This window comes from Polypterus senegalus, chromosome 12 (assembly GCF_016835505.1).
Source record: "Polypterus senegalus isolate Bchr_013 chromosome 12, ASM1683550v1, whole genome shotgun sequence".
Taxonomy (NCBI): Eukaryota; Metazoa; Chordata; class Cladistia; order Polypteriformes; family Polypteridae; genus Polypterus; species Polypterus senegalus.
In genome coordinates, this window is record NC_053165.1 from 7,756,942 (window position 1) to 7,774,980 (window position 18,039).

Below are 18,039 nucleotides of genomic sequence, written 5' to 3' on the forward strand. Positions count from 1 at the left end.
GTGGCTCCCAAAACAACCCGGAAGGCACACCCCACGTGATCCAGGCCGGGCTCTGACCTCTTCCGTCCCTCCTGGCGCCCCGCCGGGTCATAGCCCCTGGCATCCCTGACAGTGCCCCACAGCCAGCGAAGACCACTGTGGGTAAGAGCACCCGTCCCGCGAGGGCAGCAGAGCTCCAAAACGGGCCCCACTCGAGGACAGCCGGGGTCCGGCCCCGCACTCCTAGCAGGGACAGGGGCGGAGACACAATCCAGACACCAACCCATGGTGCATCCCTGTGCCTCGCACAGGTTGTGCTCCCCTTTACCGGCACCCCGGGGCTCCTTGGTGGGCACCTCCGGGACCTCCACGCCTTTGTTCTGAGCCACTGCTCCCCGCTGGCTCCTCCAGCTGCGAGCGCACCTGCGCACCGACAGAGAGATCCTTCTGCAGACGGCCCGACATCAGAGGGCTGTTCCGCCAGGGGTTCCTTCAACTCGCCCGGGGTCCGTCCCTACAAAAGAGAACACAGGGGCAGAACCGCTGCCAAAGCACCCAGCTCGTGCCACGCACGGGCAGCGCCCTCCAACCGCACCCCGCACTTGCCTGATCGGCCCCCTCTCCGCGGCTTCCGTGTCCCTCTCGACGATGGAGTCGTCGGCACCGCCCGCTCTCTCTCCGCCGGCCTCAGGGATTCCCTCTGCTCTCCCAGAGGGCAGCCAGCCACACGCTGCACCCAGCAACGCTGCTCACCTTATCGGAGGAATCGCACCCAGCCCTTTATTCCTCCTTCACTCTGGGACGCCTGACGGTTTGAGACTCCTTATGGAATAAAAGGCGCTCTGTCCCGCCTGCGTCCCTATAGTGGCGCAAGACCGCAGCCAACTCGGGCGGAGGGCGCTAGGACCCGGGCACTTAGCAGCCCGTGTCCTTCAGCGCCCTCACGGACTCCCCTCGCCAAGATGCAGTCCGCGGCGCCGCACTCCTGTCGGAGGGCTGCTTACTCGAACTGATCATTGTCTTCACAGCCTTTTCAGCAGCCCTCCCATATGCTTTACGGAGTCGGCTGTACTCACCGCCTCCGCTGTACCTCTCCGGCTGGAGATTCCAGCGTCGCGCCGTCCGCTGTCGATAGTAACGTTCTCAGCGCCGCAGCGCCTTCTCTCCAGTACCAGCACCTCAGCCCGGAGGGCACATAGCACCTGTAACACACGCTGCCCGGCGGGCTGAAGGGACGCCTCCAGCTCCGCCAAAGCAGCCGGCAAAGACAGGACGTTAACCGACGCTGAGCCTACCTGACTGTCGGCCTCCGACGCCGCCACTTCCTGTGGGCCTCTCCTCCGCCCAATCGGGTCTCCCCTGCCCGTGATGGACATTCCCTGGTCCCGCCTCTACAGTCATCGGCGGGCACGCAAGACACACCGCCCAATCGCGTGCCTGTCAGGGGAGGGACTTCCGTCCGCGCCATCTTGGCTCCCTTTCTGCGGCGCGACGTGCTTGCCGGCAGCCTTGCTGTTGCCAGCGCCTCGAGCTGCAGCGTCTCCTCCTTCGCAGCCCTCGCGGCTGCCGCTGTGCTGCCGGAGCCCCGCAAACCAGCATGCGCCCGCCACTGACGCGGATCCTGGAGGTCCCTGCCTGGAAAACAAAACACACGCCCGGCCCCCAAGGGCCGGCTGCCGATAGGCAGGGAACTCACCTCCCAGGTCCCGCCATACCGAGGAAACGCCCTCGGTGTGGCCTCTCCGACGCCATGCCGCCCCGGCGCCTCCAGCAACGGCGCGCGTGGAGACCGCTGCACTCTTCCAATGCACGCCGCCCGCCCGCTTCAGGGAATAACGGCCTCCTGCGGACCCCTGGCGGTCCGTGGGGTTCTTTACCTGCGGGGCTGTGTGCACGCAGCACCAGCGTACGTGGGTGGGGTCCCTGCTGCACCGGGCCGCCCACAACAATATTTTTTGTACAGGTCTCCGCCTTTGTAACAGGCGGAGCATCCTGCCGCTACGCCAGATGTGAACGGTACCGGGCACAGACAGGCGGACATGTTGTTATGACACCACCACACGCTTATTTACAAATTATTTACAATATTGGGTCACCAAGACCCCCAAACAATGGTCACAAAGACCCAGTCACGTGCACAAACCCCAAACTCCCAATGTCCTGGCCACAATGCCTTTCTTCGGGCCGCCTCCACTCTTCACAGCTTCGTCCTACCTCCACCCGACTCCAGCTCTGAATGACGGGAGACGGCCCCTTTTATGGAGGACCCGGATGAGCCCCAGGTGTTCCCGGCAATCTTCTGGCCACGCCCCAGCGTGGCGGAAGTGTCGGCTGTCCTCCCGGCTGCTCCCCGGGCACCGCCCAAGTCTTCCCCAGCACTTCCTGGTGTGGCAGGAGTGCTGGGGAAACAAATCCCAGGGCATTGGGGCGCCTCCTGGCGGTGGCCACGGGCCCCTACAGGGAAGAGCTTCCAAGCCCTTGACCCGTGGCTCCCAAAACAACCCGGAAGGCACACCCCACGTGATCCAGGCCGGGCTCTGACCTCTCTTCCGTCCCTCCTGGCGCCCCGCCGGGTCATAGCCCCTGGCATCCCTGACAGCCTCAAAATGAAGACAACTGTCTTGAAGCTCAAAGTAAAAGAAAAGTGGCAAAATATAGAAAAATGCTATACAAGAGAGGAGGGTGACCGCTAACCTCTGGCTTCTGAAAGAAAAGGGCAACACAGAATTTTCATAAATATGAGGAAAAAAATACAGAAAAGGCACAAAAGAGCAAATGGTATGGCCTAACAACTGAAAAACATTCTTTTTTAAAATGAACGTGTTCTTCATTGCGAACGTGAACTTTATGTTGCACTTGCCATCTCTCCCCGATCACACATTTGGCTTTTTGCTAGTGTGGTATATGGCCGGCAGGTTATCCCGGTCAATACCCCCAGATGGAGCCCGCCCTGAAACATGGAGGTGCCTCGAATTCCAGCAGGGCCTCATGGACCTTGGGGTTTTAATACACAGCCCTGCTGGATACCATGGGGGCCGCTAGGGGACGCAGCAGGGAGGCTCAGAGATTTCTATTTGCCTTATAGCCCGGAAGTACTTCCCAGTCGAGGGGACAGAGGAAGTGACGTACTTCCTGGCTGAAGTAAAGGAGTTTTCCTGACCCGGAAGTGTTCACATGGACTGAGGGACAGAAACACTTCAGGGTCAAGAAGTATAAAAGACTGTGAGATCCCAGCAGTAAGCCGAGTTGGGAGGAAGGGTGACTGAGCTGCTGGGAGGTGTGGAGGACTTGATTATTGTGGATTGTGTTTATTATTGATTATTTATTGTATACTGTGGAGGTGGAGGTGCTTTGTGCACTTGTTAAAATATTAAAGTCATTATTTTGGACTTTTATCTGGTGTCTGGCGTCTGGTCTGAGGGTTCAAGGGGATGACAGCGCCCCCTATCTGTCACCCTGGTTACATCCTAGTCCAAAACATGGGTGTTACTATTAATAATAATAATAATAACAATGCTGAGGGTGGCATTACAGAGGCCCGGGGTCGCGTCCCAGAGGAGTTTGTCTTATTTTGTTGGCACAGCTGAGCTATTAGCTAAAGAAATGGGTTTGATGGACCGGATGGTCTCCTCTCCTTTGTCAGTTTTCTTATGCTCTTATCACCTCACTTCCTTTAAAAGCCATCTTACACCATGTTAGTCTCACCAGTTAGTTCGGTTTTGGGCTCAAACCTCATCACATCTGTACTAAAAAGGCATCCATTTTGCAGCCAGGAACAATTATACAGGTGGCTGCCCCAACTCTTTTTTTTTGTGGCTCTTGTCTCCTCTATGACAATGGCATCATTCTGGGTACGTGGATACGCCTTGGAGGGCCCAATGAGTTTAATTCTTAAGGCGATTTTCTTTCTTTTTTTAAATTTGTTTTTAATTCGGACAAACTGGAAGCTACTAAATGGAGTCCAATTATATTAAGAAGGTGTATGGATTTACTTTGGTAACTAACAGCCAGATAGCTTATCACGGATCGCAGGCAAATTAAAGAAAGCAATTATAAAGCACAAGATAAAGAACCAGCTATTAGCCAACTGTCAACATGCTAACAGGCGGGTGAGATCATGTTCCTCTAATTTTTATTAGAAAGCAAGCAAAGCCTCCTCATGAATGCAAAACTTTGAAACCAAACAAAACAATCAGAATATCCTTCCTGTTGGTCAATGTCCCCCATCTTGAATTATGTGCCTTCGGTTGACACTTGTGGTACATGCTGCTTGGGTTACTTGGGTTCAGCGTTGCAGACAAATGTGGCACCTTCTGCTGGAATTTGGGTTAGGGTTACTGTCGTGGCACCGGGATAAGGCCCAGCAAAGCTTGTCAGTGTTTATCAGGGGTCCCCAGCTCCAGTCCTGGAGGGCCGCAGTGGCTGCAGGTTTTCATTCTAACCCTTTTCTTAATAAGTGCACTGTTTCTGCTGCTAATTATCTTCCTTTCAATTAATTTTAATTGACTTGTTTTTTAAGATTTGTTCCTCTGAAATTCTTCATCTCCATAGATAGATAGATAGATAATATGAAAGGCACTATATAATAGATAGATAGATAGATAGATAGATAGATAGATAGATAGATAGATAGATAGATAGATAGATAGATAGATACTTTATTAATCCCAAGGGGAAATTCACATTGGCATATAAATGGCACCCAAACAGAAATTAAATGTGAAGTGAGGGAGCCAACAGAAGACCAACTAAGTCAGGGCCTCAAACTCCAACCAGTGGCTTCATTAGGCACCAAATCTCGCCGTTAATTAAACCCATTTTTTAATTCCACGGCTTGTTGCTGCTCTCATTGTGCAATAGCAGACATGTCCCAAATTGTCGATTTTCTCTTTTCTAAGTGCACCGTTCAAATGTTTTGAGGACCTGAGCAGATCGACATTCCTGAGATCTTCATCTTTCTTTATTTTCATATATTGTGTGAGGGTCACAGTTCATGTTTTGGGTCATTTTGTGTCTTGTTATCAGAGGTGGGTAGTAATGAGTTACATTTACTTCAGTAATTTTTTAAAAAAATTGTACTTCTAAGAGTAGTTTTACTGCACCATACTTTTTACTTTTACTTGAGTAAATTTGTGAAGAAGAAATGCTACTCTTACTCCGCTACATTAGGCAACACTCGAATCGTTACTTTTTTTCCATTATATACGCTATATTTTTGCCAGAGAGAAGCCGCCAGTGGATCTACTGCATGCCTGTTTCACCAATCAGACGTAGCAACAAGAATCTCATTAGTGCAGTCGATCGAGACGGTGACTTTAATATTAGATGAAATCAAAAGTCCTCCTTATGAGAAGGATTTAGGAGTCACAGTGGACTCTAGGCGGAGTGGTGGCTCTGAGGCTAGGGGTCTGCACTGGCAATCGGAAGGTTGCCGGTTTGAATCCTGTAAATACCAATAGGGACTCTGCTCTGTTAGGCCCTTGAGCAAGACCCTTAACCTGCAATTGCTGAGTGCTTTGAGGAGTGAGAAAAGCGCTATAGAAATGCAAAGAATTATTATTATTAAGCTATCGACTTCCCGTTAGTGTTCAGAAGCCATTAAGAAGGCTAACAGAATGTCAGGTTATATAGCGCCTTGATGTGTGGAGTACAAATCACAGGAGGGTCTGCTCAGGTCTTTATAACACACTGGTGAGGCCTCATCTGGAGTCCTGCAGTTTGGGTCTCCAGGCTACAAAAAGGACATAACAGCTCTAGAGATGGTCCAGAGAAGTGTGACGAGGCTGATTACCGGGGGCTGCGGGGGTGAGTTATGAAAAAAAGAGCTGAGCCTTTACAGATTAAAAATAATGAAATGAAGAGTAGACCTGATTGAAATGTGCAAAATTATCAAGGGAATTAGCACAGTTTTAGTTTCCAGGCTACAAAAAAAAGACACAGCAGCACTGGAGAAAGTCCAGAGAAGAGCGATGAGGCCGAGTCCAGGGCTACAGGAGACGAGTTATAAGGAAAGATTAAAAGAGCTGAGCCTTTACAGTTTAAGCAAAAGGAGATGAAGAGGAGACCTGAGTGAAGTGTTTAAAATTAGGAAGGGAATTAGTGCAGTGGATCGAGACGGTGACTTTAACCCTTAAACTGCCGGAATTGGCTATAATCGGTTCCCAGTGCGATTTGCCAGCACGCCAGAGCTGATCAGTCCATGGCGTACATGTGTGGAGCAGTCAGCTCGTGACCACTGGCGCCCCCTAGCGACTCAGCATCACTGTCCCCGGGATTCAGTCGCTGCACTAGACTAGCCTGCAGGCATCAGCGTTGGCCTCTGTGTGCGGCCAGTTCAAGTGCAGCTGGCTCGGTGATTTACTGAATTTTATCAATGGTGTCAGTTGAGCCTTGTACATAATAGATTGTATGGAAAATAAAACGTCATTTATTCCTGTATTAGCACAAGTAGATATGAAAACTTATAAGCATTAATCTCGGTGTGAGCTTTAACACAAGTCAGGTAGGCCAAGCAAATAGTTCAAGGAAGGCATATGCCATATTTCTTTTTTAATTGAGCTCTTTGTGAAATCACCAATATGTTAATAACCCAAAAGGATGGAGAAGGGGGAAAATGATGAATGGAGACAGCCCGAGGTCGGAGAAGGGGGAACACCTGTCGGTCGGAGGCCGGCTAGGAAATAAGGGAAGCAAGAGAAAAGATAATGAATGGCAGAACATGAAAATATTGGTGGTGTCCGAGAGGGCCTTCGGATGGGCCAGCTGGAGTGAGGAGTCAGATTAAGCACAGAATGAGCTGTGTTGAGCGATGTCAAGATGATAAGAAATGATTATATTCATTGTAACTTTTGGCTTGTTCGGGGCTCAACTCAGTTTGACCTAATTGGGTTGAGTCCGCGTCATTGTTCATTGCAATAAAGTTAATTACTTTGACTCCTAGAGCCTTCTTTCAATGTGAGGACTTCTGGTGTATTTTATGCCCTGACAATTGTTGCAGTACTTTCAATTTTTATAGTTTTTACAGTTCATTGGGCGGTGTGTAAAATGATGGGTATTGCAATAATTGTGATGCTCTGTGCATGAAAAATACTATGTCTTCTGTTAAAATTTTCCTTTTTTTTTGGTGAATTGTGACGTTTCCTTAAAAAGTGCAGCAAAAAAGTATTTGGTGTCCGCAGGGTCCATTAACCCCCCCAAAGTATGTGGCAGTTTAAGGGTTAAAATGAGTTTATGAAGAACATGGGGACACAGTTGGAGACTTAAGGGGAAAATTTCGCACAAACGTTAGGAAGTTTTTCTTTACACAAAGAACGATAGACACCTGGAATAAGAGATCAAGTATTGTGGTAGACAGTAAGACGTTAGGGACTTTCAGAACTCGACTTGATGTTTTCTTGGAAGAATGAAGTAGAGGACTGGTGAGCTTTGGTGGGCTGAATGGCCAGATTGTTCTAACAAAAAATATCACCATGTCGTAATTGCCAATAGCGTACGGTGTCTGTCTGTTATACCTGCATTGTTATCACTCCTTAATTTAATATTGTTCTTTATCAGTATGCTGCTGCTGGAGTATGGGAAATTCCCCTTGGGATTAATAAAGTATCTATCTATCTATCTATCTTTCTATCTATCATATAGTGCCTTTCATATCTATCTATCTATCTTATCCTGCCTACTATACCAACTACTTTCTATCTATCTATCTATCTATCTATCTATCATATAGTCCCTTTAATATCTATCTATCTATCTTATCCTGCCTACTATACCAACTACTTTCTATCTATTTATCTATCATGTAGTGCCTTTCACATCTATCTATCTATCCATCCATCCATACGTCCGGCACAAGCATGATGTACAGCAGACCTTAACAATATGTGCCCACCCCCCCCAAGTGCCACCCGTATCATTCATTCCAGGCGCGTGCAGTTCAAGTGCGTGTGACTGTGCGATCCAAATGCGTCCAAAGCGCACACGTCACCTGAGTTCGGCTGACTTATCATCAATAGCCTGGCATTTCTTTGGGCACAGTTGCTCTTTTCTTCTTCTCTCTGTTAGTTTCATTTGCTTGCCTAATTGCTAGCTAAGCGATGAAAACGGCACCAGTTTACAGAGATATCCACACGTTTTGTGATCGGAGAGCACAGCCAGAAGCCTTCCCCTGTTGATCACTATCTCTTTATTTAGTTTTTTAATGATATTATATTTATGAACAGTTTCAAATCAGCCCCAATTCTTTCATTCCCGATGCTGTGACTGTGTCTCCGTCGGGGATTATTACATCTCATAAGTACTTTGCAGTTTTTCATTTACTTTATTTATTTACGGCATTTAAGCCAGAATGTATTTTAAGAAACACAGCAAAGAAGTCAGGGCTGCTTTTCTTTGTTTATATATATATATATATAGTGCACTTCACATCTTCACGGATTCTTACACGCAAAAGAGCACAGAGATCAGTGCCAGAAGCAAAAAACAAAAAAAAAAAATCTCACCTTATAATTAAAATCGTGTAAATTACACAGCAAAGGAAAACATTAGAAGTGGATCTCAGTCTTGGGTTTGAACCCCCACCGTCCAGCATGACAGTATACCTGGAGCCTGAAGACGACCCTGGTAACGACGCTATGAAGGTTGTGGCCACCAGGGGGCGCTGCAGCTCCCCAAACCCAGCACACTCGTAAGATAAAATAAACGTATTCATTTACCCAGAAGCACCTTTTCCAAAACCAGCTGCAAATACGTGAATAACAATACAGTCAAAGTAAAAAGTATGTTGCATTGGCGATTCTAAATTATCCCTAGTGTGTGCTTGGTTTGTCTGTGTGTGTGTGTGTGCCCTGCTGTGGGCTGGCGCCCTGCCCAGGGTTTGTTTCCTGCCTTGCGCCCTGTGTTGGCTGGGTTTGGCTCCAGCAGACCCCCGTGACCCTGCAGTTAGGATATAGCGGGTTGGATAATGCATGGATGGATAAAAAGTATGTGAACTCCTAGGAATTTTCTCTATGTCTAATTCCCATATAAACCCAGGTCGTAGCTTCATGTCATTCACCATAATGAACAAACACAGTCTCCTATAACTAAAGATTTTCAGAGAATTTTTGACCGTATTGAATAAATGATTCAAACTGTGAAACTGAAGGCTGGAAAAAGTAAGTGAACCCTACGCTAAGGACTTTTTAACTCTTTCGGGGCTGATGTCGACGATGGTAACTGAACACCGTTATGTTTTAGTTGGACTCTCGTTGCCTGAAGGAATGTTAGCCTCATTGGTTTCACCGAGATTTCTCGCGCTCGTGTGAGTAGCAAGTCGCAAACAGCAGCAAAAATGGCACTGACAGCCGGCGAGAGATCAAAGTGATTGCATAAAGCAAACTACTGCGTGGATGACGTTTTGCCTATTATCTCTGAACTGGACTATGACTTGTTGGACTCTGATTTTGATACAACTGATCGAAAACGAATGTGAGGTTCCAGCTTCATTTGATTGGTCCCCAGCTAATCGTGGTGATGTAGCTGATACACCTACGGCAATGTTCGCCAGGGAGGAGTGCCACTTAACAATGATAAGAGGTAGAAACCGAGATCGCTGCTGCTGCTGCCTCAGCCACGTGAAGACATCTTGGCAGCAAGCCTGCCGCACATTCTTGTCAAACTGGCTGCCACAGCATGCAGCAACAGACGAGTCTTCAGCCCCACCCGGAAGTGCAACCGGAAAGAAGTGAACAAGCACCTGGAGCACTTCTGGGTGGGGCTATAAAAAGGGGCCAGCAACCACCACTCAGCGGCCAGAGTCGGGAGGAGGAGGACGAAGCTTGACGGGAGGAGTGGTGGTGGTGCCAGAAGGGAGTGTTCTGTTTGTGCTTGTGGATTTTGGACTGTGTTGTGCCTGTGGGGTTCACGGGGCAGACGTGCCCCACAGGCGAAGAAAAAGTCTTTGTGTGTTTTTACAAATACCTCCGTGTGAGTCTGTGCCAGGTCGGGCGCCTATATATATATATATATATATATAGTGACAGATAGGGGTCGCTGTTGACCCCTGAACCCACAGACAACACGCCGAAACACCAAGTAAAAAGTCCCAAATATGAATTTATTTATACAATAATGTGCACAAAGCACCTACATCTCCATTATACACAATGATAAATCAATAATAAACACTAATCAATACAATAACCAATCCTCCTCTCCACCCAGCAGCTCCGTCACACTGCCACCCAACTTGGCTTTCTCTGCTGGGTTTTCCACAGTCCTTTAAATAGTCCTTCTGTCCTTCAGTCCATGTAATTCCCTAGCACTTCCGAGTCAGATGAAAACTCCTTTTTCTTCAGCCAGGAAGTACTTCATCTCTTCCGTCCCCATGACTAGGGAGTACTTCCGGGTATATGGAAAATACAAATCTCTGTGCCTCCCTGCAGCATCCTCTGGTGGCCCCCACGGTATCCAGCAGGGCTGTGAAGTATAAACTCCAATGTCCATGATGCCCTGCTGGAATTCAGGGCCCCTACATGTTGCAGGGAGGACTCCATCTAGTGGTGTGGGGGTATTGGTCAGGATAAACTGCTGGCCATCCATCCATCATCCAACCTACTATATCCTAACTACAGGGTCACGGGGGTCTGCTGGAGCCAATCTCAGCCAACACAGGGCGCAAGGCAGGAAACAAACCCGGGGCAGGGCGCCAGCCCACCGCAGGGCACACACACACACACACACTAGGGACAATTTAGAATCACCAATCCACCTGACCTGCATGTCTCTGGACTGTGGGAAGAAACCCACGCAGACACAGGGAGAACATGCATACTTCACGCAGGGAGGAACTGGGAAGTGAACCCGGGTCTCCTAACTGCGAGGCAGCAGTGATACCCAGTGCGCCACCATGCCACCCATATATATATATATATTGTGACGGACAGCCGGGTCCCATGCCCGGCCGGGACGCCTCTGATGCATACGTCCCAGGGGAGCCATCATGGTCTTTGCAATACCTCCCCCGGGGCGCTTGGGGGCAGTCTCCCTGGCAGTGGATTCCTCCTCAATCTCCCCCTTGGCTCCATGGGACATGGAGTCCACCAGAGCAGCCCGGTTGGGAGATGGGGTGGCCGCTAGGGGGTGCTGCAGAGAGCCAGCCACCACACTGGACGGTTTATCAGCCCCACCCGGAGGTGCAATTAAGACCAGCTGGTCAGGCACCTGGATCACTTCCGGGTGGGGTATAAAAGGGCCTGCTTCCCAGCAATCGAGGCCAGAATCGGGAGGAAGAGGACGAGGTTGCCTGGGAGGAGTGGTGGAGCAGGAAAGTGTGTGTTTGTGTTTTGGACTGTGTTGGGCCGGTGGGACACGGGGAAGACGTGTGCCCACGGCTGAAGAGCAACAATAATAAATACCTGTGAGTGTGAACACGTGCCTCTGCGTATTCTATGCCGGGTCGGGCGCTATAAATCGCTTGTTTACAATATATATATATATTGACACGCATGCGCGATTAGGAGACCGCGGACGGACCTTAACACGCTTGGGAAGACATTCGTCGGCAGGGAGTGGCGGGGTACTAACCTTTCTCCTTTTCTTTCTTACAGAAAAAAAAGACGCTCCGCCATCATAAGCCTCATTCTTCCCGCAACACGTTACTTCCGGCCTTCCTCCTCCATTGTTCCTGACGTCATCGATCCCATCTCCCCCCACGGTCCCTTCCCAGCATTCCTCCACTTCCGGCTCCTGCTTCATAAAATGGCCGCCGACGCCATCTTTGGGTGTCGTGCACATGTATTATTTTTTGAATTTATGTATTGACCTGAAGTTTGTTTATTGTGGAGAATCATTCAGTATACGGGGCCGGAAACCCCAAACCTTTATGCTGTTTGCTTATTCATTTATTACAATATATATATATATATATATATATATATACTGTATATATATATAAATATAGATTCTGGTTCTTCTTATACCTTTTGAGATGAGCCACCAGCCTTGAAATTTCTCTGCATATCCCAACTGTCCATTCTCGTTGTTTAGAGGACATCTGCTGATTTCTTAGTCATCCTTCAGTACATTTTATATATTATATCAACCATTATTCTGGTACATTCTTTATTTACTTGACCGTCTCAGTATTTTTCATATTTCAGTGTGTATTTTGTTGTTCACTTCACCTTTATCTCATTTCTGACATTTATTAACCCTTTATGCTATTTCTGAAAGATGAATGCTATGTTACCCTAAAATTATTCTCCCACAGTCGTGCTCTGTGGTCCTCTGGGAGTCTCCGTAAAGATCCCGGACCGTGAGATGGATACATTGTGTCTTGGGGGTCTCGGAATGGTAGATGTGGAAGTCCCACTGGGGGGTTGGTGGAGGTGGGGTGGCAGTTTAAGGTGTGAGGAATGAGATTCGGGTCCGGCCGCTAATTTATAAGGGCGACCTTTCCCGAATGTCTGCGACTGTTAGATGATCACTTCCACGTCAGACACGTCCTCCCAGGTCATTACAACGCCTCTCATTCTGGCCATTGTGAAACGAAGTGATAGAAGTGATGGCGCGTTAGCGGAATTTACATAAGAGCCGCTGGATTTGAGTGCAAGCAGCAAAAGTTAACAAACTTAATCATTTCAATTGCATTCCATGTCTTTTTATCTCTTCATTTAAAGGACAGGGAGCCGAATGGTTTCGCTTATCCAGAAGCACAAGAGGCTTCTTATCACGGAGAAAAAAAAAAAAAAAGAGGAGTGCGGAAAGAGAGAGAGAAAAAAAATTAATTACAAGTCAGAGACGGTTACAGTTTCTGAAACATTTGTGGGAGGAAAATTACATTGAAATTAACACCTCTGTCATCGGAGCGAGCTTTCATTAATTTTTTCGAAGGGAGCCTTACCTTCAAATTGGTAAACTTTCATATTAGCAATTTAGATCAGGTTCATTTCTTTAATGGTGCGAACTTTCCTGCGAGGCACCTTCACACTTTATTAACAGCTCAATCAGTGCCAAAATTGAAATAATTCACCTCAAAAAACATGGAGCATAATTCTGTAACAGCAAGCAGTGAAGAGGGACGTGCAAAGCAAAGCTTTACCGTTTTTAATGGAGAGGAAGGGATTTGGAGCTTGAGGGTTAATAACGGGTATAAGCGCAGAATCGGTCGTCGGCCTGTCTGTCTGTCTGCCCCTATCTCATGTAGTAACTCAGGGGTCCGTCACATCAGGCTTTGGACCAGAGCCGCTTTCAGCCCCAAACAGTTGTCACCTATGTGTACATGGACAGTGGACAGCTCTGGTGACGGTAATAACCTGCCGGACCAGGGGTTGGCACTGTGTACTTCTGCCTTCTCTTCTCCGCTCTCTGTAGAACAGAAGATTGACGGCCATTTCATCGCTGACATCACTTCCATGTCCGTCTGTCCACCTGGCCCCTCCCATTCTTGCCACTTGAACTCGTAACCCAGAGATCGGCCATCTTGATTCAGTTTGTATTCACAACGCTGGTCTGAACAGACTATTCCACATTTACTACGGGTTTTCTTTGTCTACTCATCCAGTTATACGTTGTTACCAAGGTGGTGCTCCCATCTCTTTTTCTTTGTTTGTGCCTTATTTTAGGCAATATATAAGTTTGAGACCCTCATCCCTACTGGACCACGGGGCCTCATTTTTGTTGCTAAACCCCCTTACTGCAACTTTCCTGGTTTGCCTCTGAGGCCAGGGATCTGTGCCAGGTTGCCAGTTTGAATCCCATAAATTCCAGAAGTGACTCTGCTCCGTTGGGCCCGTGACAAGGCCCTTACCCTGCGATGGCTCTGTCCTGGGGACGACGTTAATCTGCATCCAGTCATGTGAGCAGCTCCTCCAACTTACAGGGAAAACCTAGGGGTTGGTGACAGGATTGGCACCCCAGCCACGATAAAAAAAACCTCACACTGCCCACTGTACTGAGGCGTCACCCATTGTATGACTGCACTCGGATCTCAATCGAGCTGGTTCGCCATGTGGTGCTCCCAACCTCACTCACTTGCTTGCTCAATACACCCCTCCATGGCGTGAGTGAATGGGGCTGAACAGGACGATAATACTGCTGCACAAATTTTAGGACAATGGGGACACTGAAAGGTCGGGTTCATTAGAGGATTCAGCCACGGACCGTGGAATTGGTAGAGTGATGATCCTCACAAAGTCATGATCTGGTGGATTCAAAAAACATTATGTGTTGGTTTTTCAGATTTTACAATCTCCTGTTCTTGATGAAATGAGATGTTACAGAACTTCAGGGTTTCATTCAGAGAGTCTTTGGGCCACTTTAGTTGTCCTTGTGGTTCCCTGTGGCCATATTCCAGTTCTCCATTCAAAACAACAGGCAAGATGGAGACATCCGACTCTCCAAAGCAGCTGATGGATGATCATGGACTTCAATCTCTGAGACCCCTGTTTCTGGAGAATCTGAGAAATGAGGGACTTCATCTCACCATATGATCTCTGGAATCTTCTGGAAGCCATGACTTTGGCAGGTTTAAATGGGAATAACGTGATGGCGATAAATGGTCCAAGTCTCAGAAGCACCCAGCAAGCCGGAGACACACGGCACGGTGGACACATGAAGGTCTCGGTTTGAAAACACCCAACGATCAAAAATGTCCAAAGGTAGGAAGGCACAAGCAGGAGTCTGTTTTGAATCTAATTGTTCCGTCGTCCCATTTTCGTTGATTACGCTTCCAAGGTAAGTGAAAGAGTGGAGGCTCTTGAGGCCTTAATGGTGAGTGGGATGCCAGGAGTGTGGAAACTCTTCATCACTGAAGCTGCTCTTTGACGATTCGGATAGAGTTCGAAACTATCAGAACACATCAAATCGGAACGACTCGGCATTCCCAAAACGACAATATTCTGCTAGCGCATCGCAGATACCATCGATAAAGAAGTCCGACTACACGTTTCAAATCAAAAATGGTGCCACAGAGTGAGGAGACGTGGAGGAAACTCGTTCTCACCTACGTGAAATAGGCCGCCAGTCAAAAGAAACGCACGGCCTGCTGATGACGACGATCCCACCTCCATCAACTTACTCAACGGTACAAACTCTTCACAGCTTTGAACACGACAATGTGTTACGAGATTCCCAAGGCAAGCAAAGCCCACGGTTAAAAGCTGTGTGCTTCCGTAGAAGATACGAGTGCAGGGAAAAGCTGCCCAGAATCACTGAGTGATGACGCTACTGTAATTGAAGAAGCGCTGAATTTCTAATCATCATCCATTTAGGGGTCTTCATCTGAAGTGCCTGCTGGAAATACGGCACCTGATGGCTGAAGATCTACGCCACCCCTTCTGCCAACAATTCCAATATTTAAACTTCAAGCCTATTCTCTAACTACGGTCTTTGGTTATTCCAATTCGCACTGCCACCTCGTGACAGTTTCTTTCATCGTCTTTGGTCTGATTTTTCTTACGAGACCACTGCAGGCTGTTTCATTCTTTCAAGTCTTGAACATTGTGTCGCAGTGTTTAATCGTTGATGGTCAGTGATGGTATATCTGGGAAGGCATATCCATGGAGGGACAGAGACACAGACCTCTACAGGCTAGACAACGGCACCTTGACTGCCATTAGGTATCGGGATGAAATCCTTGGACCCTTTGTCAGACCCTATGCTGGTGCAGTTGCTCCCGGGTTCCTCCTGGTGCACGACAATGCCTGGCCTCATGTGACGAGAGTATGCAGGCAGTTCCTGGAGGATGAAGGAATTGATCCCATTGACTGGCCCCCACGCTCTGCTCGCCTGACCTCAATCCAATAGAACACCTCTGGGTGGGACATCATGTTTCAGTCCATCCGATGCCTCAGCCTGTCCAGGAGCTCAGTGATGCCCTGGTCCAGACCTGGGCGGAGATCCCCCAGGACACTCGTTAGGACGTTGTCAGGCCTGCATACAAACTACTGAGTACGATTTGGAGTTGTTGCAATGACATTTTGGCCAAATGGACTCGCCTGCTTGCCTGCCACCTCATTTTTTCCCTTTCATTTTCAGGGTGTCTTTGAGTCTTCGCGAGCAACAAATAACTGTTGGATTCTAACCCATTATAATTCTATGGAATAGCAAAGGTATAGAAAAATCAATCGTTTATTGACTCTTGGGCCGTTGAGAATTTAACACACATTGCTGAAGAAAAGACACTAAATTAATGGAATTAATTAAGTAAAAAAGCCCTAATTATAGTCCAATTATAGTCAAAAGCAATCCCTCAATTATATATATATATATATATATATATATATGTATTGTCACACACGTGCGCATGGGAGGCAGCTGAATGAGGAAAATTCCACGCAAAACCGGTTGGGCAGAGTGTACTGATCCTATCTCTCTTTCCACTGCAGACCGATTACGGGAATTTCCGCCACTTCCGGTTCCGGCCCAGGTGGCCTCCCTTCTTCTAGTCTCCCTCAAAACGCCATTTTGCCTCATGAAGTCAGTTCTGTTTTGGACTCAAATCTGTACACATATGTACTCTTTATCCAACAGCCAGGAAAAATTACACTGGTGGCTCCCCCAAACCTTTTTGTGACTCTTTGGTCTCATCTTGGACAGTATAAATACATGTATAGCCAAGCAAGCACGTCTGAGGGGCACCGCAAAGACTCATCCCATGTATGTAATACCCTGCTGGGGCGAGAGGGGCTTGTCTCATTTTTCTTCTTCAGCCCAGTGAAGACACACCCTGAAGGCAACTGACCACACCCCTTCCAGCAGAACCAGTATAAAAGGGGGACACGCCTGATTTGGACCAGAAAAGAACAGAGCTCCCTAGGGCTTTGAAGGAATCCTTAGTACCTTTAGCCAAAGAGGCGCATTACATTTTTACCAGTGTCATAGAGTGCTTCATGTTGTTTACAACCAGAATAAAGGGGGCAACGTGGGTGGCACACCAACACTTTGTGATAACAATGAGTGTTCCTTACATCCTTCCACCGCGTCACCGCACCAGGAGAGGGGGAGACAAGATGGCCGCGGACCAGAAGTCCCGCCCCGAGACAGGCAAAGGACTGGACGGTGTGTCTTGCGTGCCTGCCGATGATTGGTTGGAGGCGGGACCAAGGAATGTCTGTCTCGTGCCGGGGAAGGACCTGATTGGGCCGGAGGAAAGGCCCCTCAGAAGGCAGCCAGTGATTGTGCCTGACAGCAAGGTAAGGCAACTGCCGACTGACTTTCAGTGCTTGCCGGCTGTTCTGTGTGAGCTGGAGGAGTGCCTTCAGCCCGCAGAGTTGCTATTGCAGGTAATACGCGTCCTCCATAGAGGATTGAAGGAGCTGGAGGTGAAGGCGGTCGCGTCCGTGATGACGCTGGGACAGTGGGCTGATCGGCGCGATGCTGGAGTCTTTGTCTGGATGGACACGGCGGGGAAGGTAAGTAAAGCTGTTCCTGTAAAGAATAAGGGAGGTGCCACCGAAAAGGCCCGGGATATGTGTGGATAGAACCGAGTAGGGGGATCTCTGATAGTGGACATGGCGCTGAGTTCTGTGCGCGTGGTGAGGGGAGAGACAGCGAGAGGGCTAGGCAGGACGCAGGCTGATGTGTACCCCAGGTCCTAGCGCCCTAAGGCCCGAGCCAGCGGCGCCCTCGCGTTGTTCTACAGGGACGCAGACAGGAAGGGGTCTCTTTCTTAGCCATAAGGAGACTCAGACCGTCAAGGCATCCCAGAGAAAGAGAAGGAATTGAGGGAAGAATTCCAGTTCCTCCGATAAGGGTGGACTTGAGGGAGGCAGAGGGAAGCCTCAAAGCCCGCAGAGATTGTAGGAGTGCAAGCAACCCAGTCGGTTGATCCAACAAGAGGGGCACGGAACCCGTGGAGGGGGTGCCAAAGAGGACCGGACCCCGGATGCGCAGTAGGACCCGCTTCGTTGGTGACCTGCCCTCGCAGAATCGGCCACTTCGCCCGACGGGTCTTCGCTGGTGATGGGGCACTGTGCCGAGTGGCTGGGGCTTACATCTCCTCCAGACCACAAGGGGGCAACTGCCCTGGTTGCTTTGGTAGCCACGGGTACAGAGCTTTGAAGCTCAACCCTGTAGGGGACC